The sequence below is a fragment of the Triticum urartu genome, chromosome 4, assembly GCF_003073215.2.
Source record: "Triticum urartu cultivar G1812 chromosome 4, Tu2.1, whole genome shotgun sequence".
NCBI lineage: Eukaryota > Viridiplantae > Streptophyta > Magnoliopsida > Poales > Poaceae > Triticum > Triticum urartu.
Window position 1 is genome coordinate 395,706,965 of NC_053025.1, and position 12,318 is coordinate 395,719,282.

The window sequence follows — 12,318 nt, forward strand, 5'->3', positions numbered from 1 at the left end:
GAAACAACATCTGCGCCAGTTGATCCTTAAGGAAGCTCATGAATCCCCTCTCACCATTCATCGTGGTAGTACTAAAATGTATAAAGACCTACGCCAGAGGTTTTGGTGGACTAGGATGAAGAGAGAAATCGCTCAATACATTGCTAATTGCGACGTTTGTCGTCGTGTTAAAGCAGAGCATCAACGGCCTACTGGCACCCTTCAACCTTTGGCTATTCCCGAATGGAAATGGGATAAAATCAGTATGGATTTCATCACTAGGTTTCCCAGGACCAAGAGAGGGAATAATGCCATCTTCGTCGTGATCGACCGTCTTTCCAAAGTAGCCCATTTCCTACCTGTTCGTGAGAATATCACCGCTAGCCAGCTAGCTGATTTATACATCTCCCGAATAGTGTCTCTTCATGGTGTTCCATTGGAAATTAACTCAGATCGTGGGAGTCTCTTCACCTCTCGATTTTGGGAAAGTTTCCAAAATGCTATGGGAACTCGTCTCTATTTTAGTACTGCCTTCCATCCTCAATCAAGTGGTCAAGTAGAGCGAGTTAATCAAATTCTGGAAGATATGCTCCGAGCTTCTGTTATCTCGTTCGGAATGAGTTGGGAGAAATGCCTTCCATTCGCGGAGTTTGCTGATAACAATAGTTATCAAGCCAGCTTGGGCAAGGCTCCTTTCGAAGTTCTCTATGGACGAAAATGTCGAACACCTCTTAACTGGTCAGAAACCGGGGAAAGACAACTCTTTGGCCCAGATATGATTCAGGAAGTAGAAGAGTAGGTTCGCGTTATTCGTGAGAAATTGAAAACAGCCCAATCACGTCAAAAGAGTCAATATGATCGTAAACATAAACCTATGACTTATGAAGTCGACGAGAAGGCTTACCTTCGGGTTACTCCGTTAAAGGGAACCCATCATTTCGGTATCAAGGGCAAATTGGCCCCTCGTTACATTGGACCCTTTCGCATTCTTGCCAAACGAGGGGAAGTTGCCTACCAATTGGAACTACCTCCACATCTTTCTAGAGTTCACGATGTCTTCCACGTTTCACAACTCAGGCGTTGCTTCGTGGATCCTATCCGTGGAGTGGACCATGAAACGCTTGATCTACAAGATAACCTCTCCTATCGGGAATATCCCGTTCGTATCCTTGATCAAGCCGAGCGTACCACTCGACGTCAGAATATCAAGTTTCTCAAGGTTCAATGGTCACACCATTCCGAGAAAGAACCACTTGGGAAAGGGAGGATCGTCTTCGACTTGAGTACCCCACCTTCTTCCCGGAGGATCCTAAATCTCGGGACGAGATTCTTTTGAGTGGGGGTGAGTTGTCACACCCTAGCTAGTTCAAGCATTAGAGTGTGCATCATGTTTATTTTCCTCTTAAATTTGAAATGGGGATGACAGAACCCCCAACACCCCCCTAGAAACAACTAGGGTTTACTAAAATTATTTTCAATGAACCTGAAATGCCCTTCTAAAAAGTTCACCCTCTTTGTCTTGGGTTGAAACCTCTGGCAAAATTGGTGCACATTTTTCTAGATCAACAGAAGGTCATTGAATTAAATCATAAGTATTTGAATTTGGGCATTTAAATGCTATAAAATAAATTAAATGCCCAAATAATTCTGGAAATAAATGTTTGTTGTTGGAAATAATCTAAACAGAGCCCACAATTATTTTCAGGATTTGTGGAAACGTTTTAGTATTTTTAATAAAGCCCAACAGTTGCAATTAAATAGAAAACAGAAACAAATTTACAAAAAAAGAGAGAAGGAAGCCACCTGGGCCTTACCTGAGCTGGCCAGCCCACCTGGCTCGGCCCAGCCTACTAGCTTCGCCAGTCGTCGTCCTCCTCGTGCCAGGAGGCAGGGGCGCATGCTCGCCGCGCGCTGGCCACGCACCGGCCACCTCCTGCTTCTGCCGACGTCCTGGAGACGTCCAGGAGTGCCACGCGACCCCCACGTCCCCCTCTCATCCTCTCTCACTCTCCCCCTCGTCTCCCTCACTCTCTCCCGCGATGGCCGAGCGCGTACCTCTCCACCGATCGCCGTAGTTGCCACCACAGCCACTCCCTCGCCCCTCCGATGAGCCCAATCGCTCCGCCTCGTCACCCTGGACCTCTCCGTCGACTCACGCAAGCTCGGACGACCCCAAGACGACGTGGTGCCCTTCTTCCCCGTCCACGGCCGCCGGACGCCGTCGTTCGATTCACCGGCCTCAAGTCCTCCCTGAGCTCGCTGACCCCCTCTCCGACCCCGCTGTGAGCTCCTCTTCCTTTCTCCCTAGCTTCCGTGCTCGTTCGGCCTCCGTAGCCGCCATTCCCACCGCACCCGAGAGCTCCCCGCCGCCGACCATGGCGCCGTCGTGGCTAGAGCCACAGTGGCTCGAGGCCAAGCTCGCCGTTGTGCTCAGCGCAGCACCAGGAACCCGTAGCCACCACCAGCTCCTTCTCCCGTGCACTGTAGCGTCGAATCCATCCACGCCCGAACTCCGGCGACCGCTAAGGTCGTCGCCGGCGTCGTTTCCGGCGTCCCCGTGTCCAACCACTTGCACCACTAGATGCGGCAGCTCCCCAGCTACGCGTAGCACGTCTCCGCCATCGATTTGGTCACCGGAGGACCAAATCCGAAGCCCTCCGCCATCTTGGGCCTCGCCGGCATCGAGTCGCCGGCGAGTTTGACCCAGTTTGACTCCTAGGTGGGCCCAGGTAGACCCCCCTGAGCCTATGACAGGTGGGGCCGGTCTGCTAACTAATTTAGGATTAGTTTTAATTAATTTAATTAAATTAGTCACTGACATGTGGGCCCAGGCCCCACTGACAGCTAATTAGTGTTAATCTAATCCTGTTAATTAGCTGAGAGGCTGACAGAAGGGGCCCACCAGTCAGGTTTGACCTGGGCTGGCGCCTTTGACCTGCTGAGGTCAGCATGACGCAATGCTGACGCGGTAATGCATTTTCTGGATTTATTTTTATTCAGGAATTCCAGAAAATGTTTAAAACTTCTAAAAATCATAGAAATTCAACTGTAACTCCAAATGAAATAATTTATATATGAAAAATTATCAGAAAAATTCAATCTATCCATCTGTAATTATTTCCTGCATGACAAAACAAGTTTACCTTGCTGTTTAAGCAGAATAAGGAAATGCACTATTAAGGCCATGTTTAATGAGCTAATATTTGAATCTTTGATTCAAATGAGTTCATTCCTTTCTATTATAACTTGCATTAGGCCAAGACACATTCATATTGCCATGTCATAGCATGCATCATATTGTTGCATATCGTCATGTGTTGATTGTGTTCCGATGTGTTCTTCGTGGTAGGTTCTGCCTCCGAGGATATTCACGAGTATCCAACTGAAGGGAAGTATCCCACTACCACTCCATCAGGCAAGCAACCATTGATCATTCCGATACAAACCCATGTTCTCGCTTCTGCTCTTGTTTACTGCATTAAGACAACGCAATTCAAACTGCTATGTGCTACGGTAGTTGAACCCTTATCCTCTGCATGACCTGTCAATGCCACAGTAACTAGATGAAACCCACTAGCATGTGTAGGAGTTGATTGAGCCATGTATGTGATTCCTACCTTGCTATGCCTGCTATGCTTAAAGTTGTGTCAGGTCTGGTTCATCTGGGTGATGGGCCAGAGTGAAATGCTTATGCCGGTAATGTGAGGGATGTGTTGAACATGTTTTGTAAAGGTATCGATGAGAGGCCATGCAGGAGTACATGGTGGGTTGTTTCATTAAGGCCGTCCCTAAGAACTGAGATCTGTATGTGTGATCTAAGATTCAGCTACTACCATGCATTGGGATCCTTAATTGACCCTCTCGGCTTCTTAACCACCCTAGTACTCTGTCCAGGAGTTGCGACTAGTTTCTGGTGTTTGTAGGTTATGTGTTGGCGGCCGTGCGTAGCGCTGACCCTAGGGGTGGGCTATGTTGCGGTAGATACACCGTGGCCGGGTATGCCGGGCGCCCGTTAGGCGTCTCGAGACCCTGTTCACATCGTTCCGGGCCGTATGTGGAAACCTCGGCCGGACTCCCTGCGGATGGAACCTGGATAGGCGATAAACCTGGACTAGAGACTTAAGTGTTTAGGTAGGCCGTGGCCGACACCCTCGCTGGGCTTCCGCTTGAAGGTTGCCGAGTACATGTCGTGTAAGCGGCGGTAAGTGGTGAAAGCGTGTATGAAGAAGTACACCCCTGCAGGGTATAAAACTATTCGAATAGCCGCGTCCGCGGTAAAGGACTACTTGGTTGCCTATACAGTTCATAGACAAGTTAACGGATACTAATAGAAGACTCAAGATAAGTGTGAGTACCGAGGATGGCCCTCTCGTAGGATGACGAGGGAGGATCCCTGGTGGAGTATTGTGTTGGTGAGTAGTGGACTCGTGTGCGAAAACTATTTTACTAGTGAAGTTCCGTAGGATAGCTTAGCCAAGAGTCAAAGCTGGCTTGCTGCATTAACCCCACCACCTTCTTGAGAATAAGCATGTATAGTAGGTTCTGATGGAAGACTTGCTGAGTACCTTTGTACTCTTGTTTGCTTAATTGCTGTTTTCAGACAACAACACCGCCCCCTCCGATGGGTTCTACGTAGACCTTGACGTCGACGAGTGACTAGCCACCCAGGTTGTGATCCAGGCCATGGAGGGCCCTATGTAGATAGACAGGCTTCGAGAAGCCTTCTTTCTTTCTAGAGTCTGTACTCAGACTAGTTGCTTCCACACGTGCTTGTATGATTGTATGACTTGAGTGTTGGGTCATGTGACCCCTATCTGTATGAACATGTTATGTATGGCTCTCTGGAGCCTTTAAATAAAGTACTTGAGTTGTAGAGTTTTGTTGTGATGCCATGTTGTATGTACTCATATCGGGCATATTGTGTGTATGATTGAAATGCTTGGTATGAGTGGGATCCGACAATCTAGTTGTTTATCCTTGGCAGCCCTTCTTATGGGGAAATGTAGTCTAGTGTTCCTCGAGCCATAGTAGTCCGCTACAGCCCGGTTCACCGAAGTCCTGCTAGCCCAGCACTACTGCTCAGGACACTTTGACTGGCCGGCATGTGTTTCACTTTGTTCCTATGTCTGTCCCTTCGGGGAAGTGTCACGCGGTGATATCCGGAGTCCTACCTAGCCTGCTACAGCCCGGGTTCCCCGGAGTCCTGTTAGCCCAGTGCTACAGCCCGGAATCACTCGCTGATGACCGACATGCTCGATGTGATTCATGTATGCCTGTCTCCATAGGTCTGTGCCGCTTTGGGTTCACGACTAGCCATGTCGGCCCGGGTTCTCTGTCATATGGATGCTAGCGACACTATCATATACGTGAGGCAAAAGGCGCAAACGGTCCCGGGCCATGGTAAGGCGACACCCGTGGGATACCGTGCGTGAGGTCGCAAAGTGACATGAGGTGTTACCGGCTAGATCGATGTGATTTGGAATCGGGGTCCTGACAACGCCGGAAGGAGGGATGGAGAAGAATTGTGTGGCGGCGCTAAGATCTCGAATGGTGCGAAACCATATGATACAACGGCGGCTAAGGTAGAGCCTGTCAGGTCGGTCGTGCGAGTAAGACCAAGTACTACATAATAGTAGGCCTTTGGCCCAAACCCCACGTCCAAGTCAATAATAGCCCCACTATCCAAAAAAATCAGAAACAGATGAGTAATTAAGGCGTCCGTTAATTATTAATTAATGACTTAGTAAATTTTCCGACTCACACCACACTTAGAGCATGGCTAATAGTATAGCCAACATCCGGCTGTATGAAGTTGACACATCATCTAGTATTATACATAGCTTGCTTACAATAGTTAGTCCCTTTAGTATAATACTATATCATTAATAATGGATCCACCTTTTGTCTCACAAAATATGTGTAGTCTGAAATGCCGGGCATGCAGCGGGCGGTGCCATCCGTCGGCGTGCCGCTTCAATGGCGGAAGCAGTGAGAGGTTGCTTCGCCCTGACTTGCCATCAATGTGGAGCGGCGGTCTTAGCTGGCACCGGGCGAGAAGGTTTCGATTTTTGATTCAGTTGCTGTGCTGCTACCGTCCAATATTCGCGTGTGGTTGTTTCTAGAATAAAAAAGGGAGGTACTCCTACTTATGTTACTCCCACTATGGCTAGCCTTGCGCTTGGCTCTTTGCCTCTTCCGGAAGTCGAACAATAATGGTGGTACTACAGTAGTACTTCTGGAAATCTGACACCAAATGAAATCCTGCACGTCCACCGCTTGTAAGCAAAAGTTTCTCCTCGTACTGCGAGCCACCGTGCACACGTTGGCGAGGGAGAAGGCGTAGTAAGCAAGCTTCTCATCGTTATACGAGTTGACGGGACACATCAAAGTTATTTAGTACATACTCTCTCCAAAAAAGGGCTGACCATGTCATGGCTACAATCCTGTGCTCTGTCGTTGAGTACGTGCACTATTCACGTGCCATCGAGGAGAAAAAATATTGCGTAGTAGGAGTAGGTGCCATTGAAGTGCGCGACTCACTTATGCACTGCTTATCTGATTATCTCCATTTTGTTGCATGACACATGCACCTTGATGCTAGATGTCGCGCGTGTTGGCAAAAGGATGAACAAAGCTCATGTAAAAAAAGAGAGTGGAAGAACATAGATTCCCGACGACCAAGAAGGAGCAAGGAACCTCGCGGTGGAGCGTCTACAAGGAACCTTGCGCGTTTTCCCCTACTTTTTGCCACCTGCCCACCTATAAACAAATAAAAGAACATGAACTCTTCGCTAACCACTAGAGACGATACATCAGGATGCTAAGTTGAAGATATTTTATTAGTTTATACTCCCTCTGTCTCAGTTTATAGGGTGTGCGCGTAGTTCTAGGTCATCGATTTGAGTAACTAAATATGAGTTATATGTCACCAAAAGTATATCATTATATTCTTAAGTGGATGTAGTTTCTAAACATATAGTTTTCATCCAATATGATACATATTTAGCTAGTTAAATTGTCAACCTAGAACGACGCGCATGTCTTATAAACCGAGATGGAGGAAGTATTGATAACCACGCAAGAAGCCACACATGTATAGGACGCATGCAGCCACGCATGTACACATGCTGACGCACTAACTCATGCTGATCCAACTCATGCACAGCATGGAGCACACAACGCATGTACACAACACATGCATCCACACACACTCGGCCCCAGAATGCACGTGAATAACACATGCATGCGCACACACACGACTGCAAGGAGGCGTGCGCCATCTGTGGCAACGTCTGGTTCGTCGTGCTACGGCGACGCTCACACACAACGGCGCCTACGCATCTCTTGCAGCACCTCTTTGCCTTCGTTGCTCAATGACTAGCCGGAGACAAAGACGACTGCACCCTCGGCCTTAGAGCTAGCACTGATGGAAAAGCACGCATGCTGCACGCACACGAGCACATACAGAGTGCCCATGATGTGGCGCATCCCTAGTCGTCTCTACTCCTTCTGCACACGTTGTCTATGCAGGCGGCTGCATGCCTAATGATGATGTGGGTGAGATCTTCTAGGACTTAGATGATGACGAGGAAAATTATGGGGGGCGGTGTCTCCAACAGTGTTCCTCGGCTCGCACCTCTTGCATCACGGTGAACATACAGAGTTATGATTGATGTTCTTAGTCCTACTTAACATTGGTACACTATATATAGACTAGTATGTATACACGTGCAAGGCACGTCTTAATATAACATAGTGATATCGGTAAAAGGGAAAAGAAGTAATATATGTGCTAATAGATTCAAAGAAAAAGAAATTATAGTGATGTATAAATACTGATATTAGTTCAATATTGTAAAAGCAGGAAGTAGTATTCATGCCATAAAACTATATGTTCATTTAAGAAGAACTTTTTGCACATGTTCTTTTTTTGAGAAATATCCACATTCTCCTACTAAACCATCTCGACTGGGCTCAATCAAACCATCTGGTGGTCATGTGGCAATACAGCCAATTGGAGCTAGTTATGGGCTTCTTTTTTATAGAAAGGGTACATGATTGTTCTAGAACACAGGTGAGGTAGCAGCAGTGTATTGTTGATGCGAATCCTACTGATATGTGTCGTTGGATCTAGAAGATCAACGGTTATGATTGATATTCTTAGTCCTACTTAAAATTGGTACACTATATATAGATAGATAGAAGATAGAAGTAGAAGAATAGAAGAAGAAGAAGATAGTATAGATATAGAAACCCACGTGGAATGCGAGAAACCAACTCCGGCCACACACGTCCGTTCAGGAGCAGGACGCCGACCAAGCTCCTCCTTCCACCATTTGGTCCACTCTTTCGGTGGCATCCAACAAGCAGGAAGAGCAGTTCTCCGGCATAAAAGCCATCTGGGTGGCCCGCCGAGCCCGACAGATCGTCTAGCCCGTCGGAGGCAGTTGCCGCACTAAGCCAACGCGTGGTTCTGCAACTGCCCTCTCCAATACAGCTCGAGGAAGAGTGCCAACTTGCTCCACGTTGGCTTGTCGGGGAGCACAGCGGCACGGGCATCGTCACTACCGTCGACGCCGCCGCGTCATACAACGCCTCCGGTGTCTGCCACTGCGCCATCCGCCGTTGATGCGCGCGTTACCGCGACATGCAGGCAGATAAAGAAGCCACCACGGATGTCAATGAGGTGATGCGGCTACGCGGATGTGGACGAGGTGATGGCCATCACGTCCCCGCCCGCCGCCATCATTGAGGAAAAGTAGAACATGGGAGGCCACCGCCGATTGTATCCCATGAAGGCCACTGCCGAGGCGACGCCGGCGAATACAGCTGGTGTCTTGCTCGATTCTTCTTCTGCCGGATGCTGGAGGAGGATAAAGAGATCGGGCGACGACCATTTAGATTAGGTATTTTAATTCTACCAGGCTGGTTGTAAGGGGAATATTATAGGTAGTATCATGCATGCCAACTACTCCCTCCATTCCTAAATATTGGAGTATTATAAGAACATGGTTAATATTATAACCAGCTGATGGCTACATGACACTGCCACGTCATCTATAGCCAACCTTGTATCCTTCATGTATAATACTCCCTCCGTCTAGGTGTCATCTTATGAAAACCAAACAATCCCAAAATACTTAGGCATGGTGCATTAACTTCTACCTCGTTTCTTGTTTCTTGACATATCAACCAATAAGAGATGTGGGTGTGCATGCTTTTAATGTATTGAGACTAGCAAACACGACATGCAGTGGTTAGTTCATTACATGCAATGCTATTAATTAGCAAATAAACATGGAGTGCGAGGCGGTTCTATAGGTGGGCAGTCGACGTAGGCCAATTCCTCTCCAAACACCTAGGGAGGTGGTTGAACCGAACAAGTATAACTAGTTTCTAGTGGGTACATTGACGTGGCATCGAAAGGGTGTGATAGATGACTCTTACAAAATAATTAACTACCACATTGGCATACATGAGCATTGGGCCCACTTTTCAGCGTGCTGGACGGAGGAAGGAACGCAAGACAAAATGGAGCGTGGAAGGGTGTGAATCGATTGGCTCACGTGTGATGACCACTGGAGCAATTCACTTAGGTACTACATTAAAAAATTAGTGCAAAAACGACCGGTTATACTGTGAGTAGGTGACCGTGCGCTTGGCTCTTCGCCTCTTTCAAAAGTTGAACAATGATGATGGTACTACAGTCGATAGTGTACTAACCAAAGCTTCTCCTCGTTTGTGAGTAGACCGAACACATCAAAACTTGTCTCCAAAAAGGGTTGACCATGTCCATGGCTACCATCCCGTTCTCCATCATTTGGTTTGTACTTCTCGTCATTCTGCGAGTTGGCGGGACACATCAAATCAAATACGTATTTAGTACTCTCTCCAGAAAGGGCCGACCATGTCCATGGCTACCATCATGTGCTCCGTCATTGAGTGCGTGCACTATTCACATGCCATCGAGGAGGAAAAATATTACATAGTACTAGGTGCCATCGTAGTGCACGACTCACTTACGCACTGCTTATCTCCATTTTCTTGCATGACATGTGCACCTTGATGCTAGATGTCCCGCGTGTTGGCAAAAGGATGAACAAAGCTCATGTCCGAAAAAGAGTGGAAGAACATAGATTCCCGACGACCGAGAATGAGCAAGGAACCTTGTGGTGGAGCGTCTGCAGTCATAATATTTTATATTATTTAGTGATATAAAATCAACCAATCATCTCCATAGTAGACCGGAAGAGTACGAAACACGGCAGCCCAGTGTAGTTACATCATACTATACGTGGCCAACCCACGCTATCACCATATTTCTTGGCCTCCGTGCGACACCTAGCTCTAGTAATCCACCAGCCCGTATCACTTCTCGCTCCTCGTCTCTCTCAAAGTGTGGCGGGCTGGTGTTTTTGCCGTCTATTGAGGTCGGTTAACTCATCACTTGTTAGCAACATGCCAAGAGCATTCTAAAAAAATTAGTGTACTCTATTGTGATGCCAAGAAGAGGAAGCGCTTTGACCGACGGACCAAACAAGACAGGCGTGCCATGCCGTGAGTGGGTCCAGTTTCTCATTTTGAATTTGTTTGGTGTAGTAGTAACACTTGGTTTTGACTATTGGTAAGATTTTATATACTCCCTCCGTTTAGTGAATAAGTCATCTTAGATTGTGCACCGTGACCAAGGAAGAGGGGAAAACGAGAGAAATTAATATTTATTTGCTAATTAATAGCATTACATGCAATGAATTAACCATTGCATGTCGTGTTTGGTAGTCTAATTCATTGAAAACATGCACGCCCCACATGAAATTGTGTTGTGATGATATGAAGGTTTCAACTTTGGTTCCCGTAGGAAAAAAAGGTGTCAACTTAGGATTCACGTGTCCTCTTGCCTCAAAATTATCTCGTTACAACACTCCATCAAATACAAATGAAACTACCATGGCTGCTAATGCATCTCAATGGTTCGCAGATCAGCGCCAATATTCACATCACAACTGAAGACAAAGTTGTGACAAGGTGTATAAATAAAGAAAAAAATATAATTGATCGATGTTGTTCGTAGGCATGGGTCCATTTCCTGGGCACAGTGTTCATTGCTTGGCAGCTAGTTTCACCCAGTGCTGGAGCCAAAAAGGGGGTGTACGAAGGACACCACAATCCGATCATTTTGTGTAGCTCCACTAAAATCGAGCTAACCATCCATGTTTGCAAAGATATCCAGTCAGTGTGATTACAATAATAGTGGAACTAGATGATGAAACATAACACACACAAATAGAAGCCGATCACCTCTGCGATCTCGCTTCAGGACTAACTACTTGTTGGAGAATATTAGCCATGGAGTTGGATGAGGAGGATAGCAAAGATACTTGGCTAGATGGTGAAGCTGTGTTTGCTCTCCCAAATTGAGATCAAAGTCTTGCTTAATAGTGTCTCCCTTTCTGCAGTCCCACAGAAATGTAAAAACGTTACCCATGTGACATTTTGGCGGAACTGCACAAAACACTCTTAAGAAAAAAATGTGTTCTGTGCAGTTCACCAAAAGGTCGCAATAGCAACGAGGTGAAATGGATAGCCCTGTTTGTAAAAAATAGGTAGAAAGGAAACAATTACTGGCGAATAACACGAGTTGAAGACACATACGCCGACAAAAAAGAAGCATATTCCATGTAATAAGGGAAAGATAGCAACATGGTGGTTTATCAAAAATGGTTTGAGGACGAGATTGCAAGATGGAAAGTACGCTGGCCGAGATACGTTCTAAGCAAACAACTAAAGAAGATCCACATGCAGCAACGTGGGAAGATGGGTAGTGGAGCAAGGCCAGAGGAAGCTGTGCCTGAGGGTCGTCGGGATGTTACTAGGAGGCCACCAACAGTTGGGATCTTCCCATACTGCGGCAGCGAGCAAGTGGCGAAGTCCCTACCGCGCTGGAGCTTGGTCAGAGAGAACGGCGGGTACCACATATCAGACGTGCTACCTCAACGCCATCGAACGGAGAAATGATCCACATCCTCCCTTTCCACCGGCGGATGGGATGCGGTCGGATCACTGACCGGTGAGAGAGAGAGAGGCCACCGCCGCCTTGTATGAGATGGTGTGACGAGAGACAAACCCCGGCAGGCAGGCTCCGTTGTATATAGTGGAGCGGATTTTTCCATTTTCCCCACAGCAATCGTTTTATATTCTCTACTACGCGCCATTAAGGAGGAATATATAACTTTATTTAATACTAACACGTCAAGTCGAACTTTGTTCCGTCTAGGCGTGGTACCCGACCCTTCTTTGAGTAAACAACCGCTACACGCGTCAAATTATCACGTGGGCTGC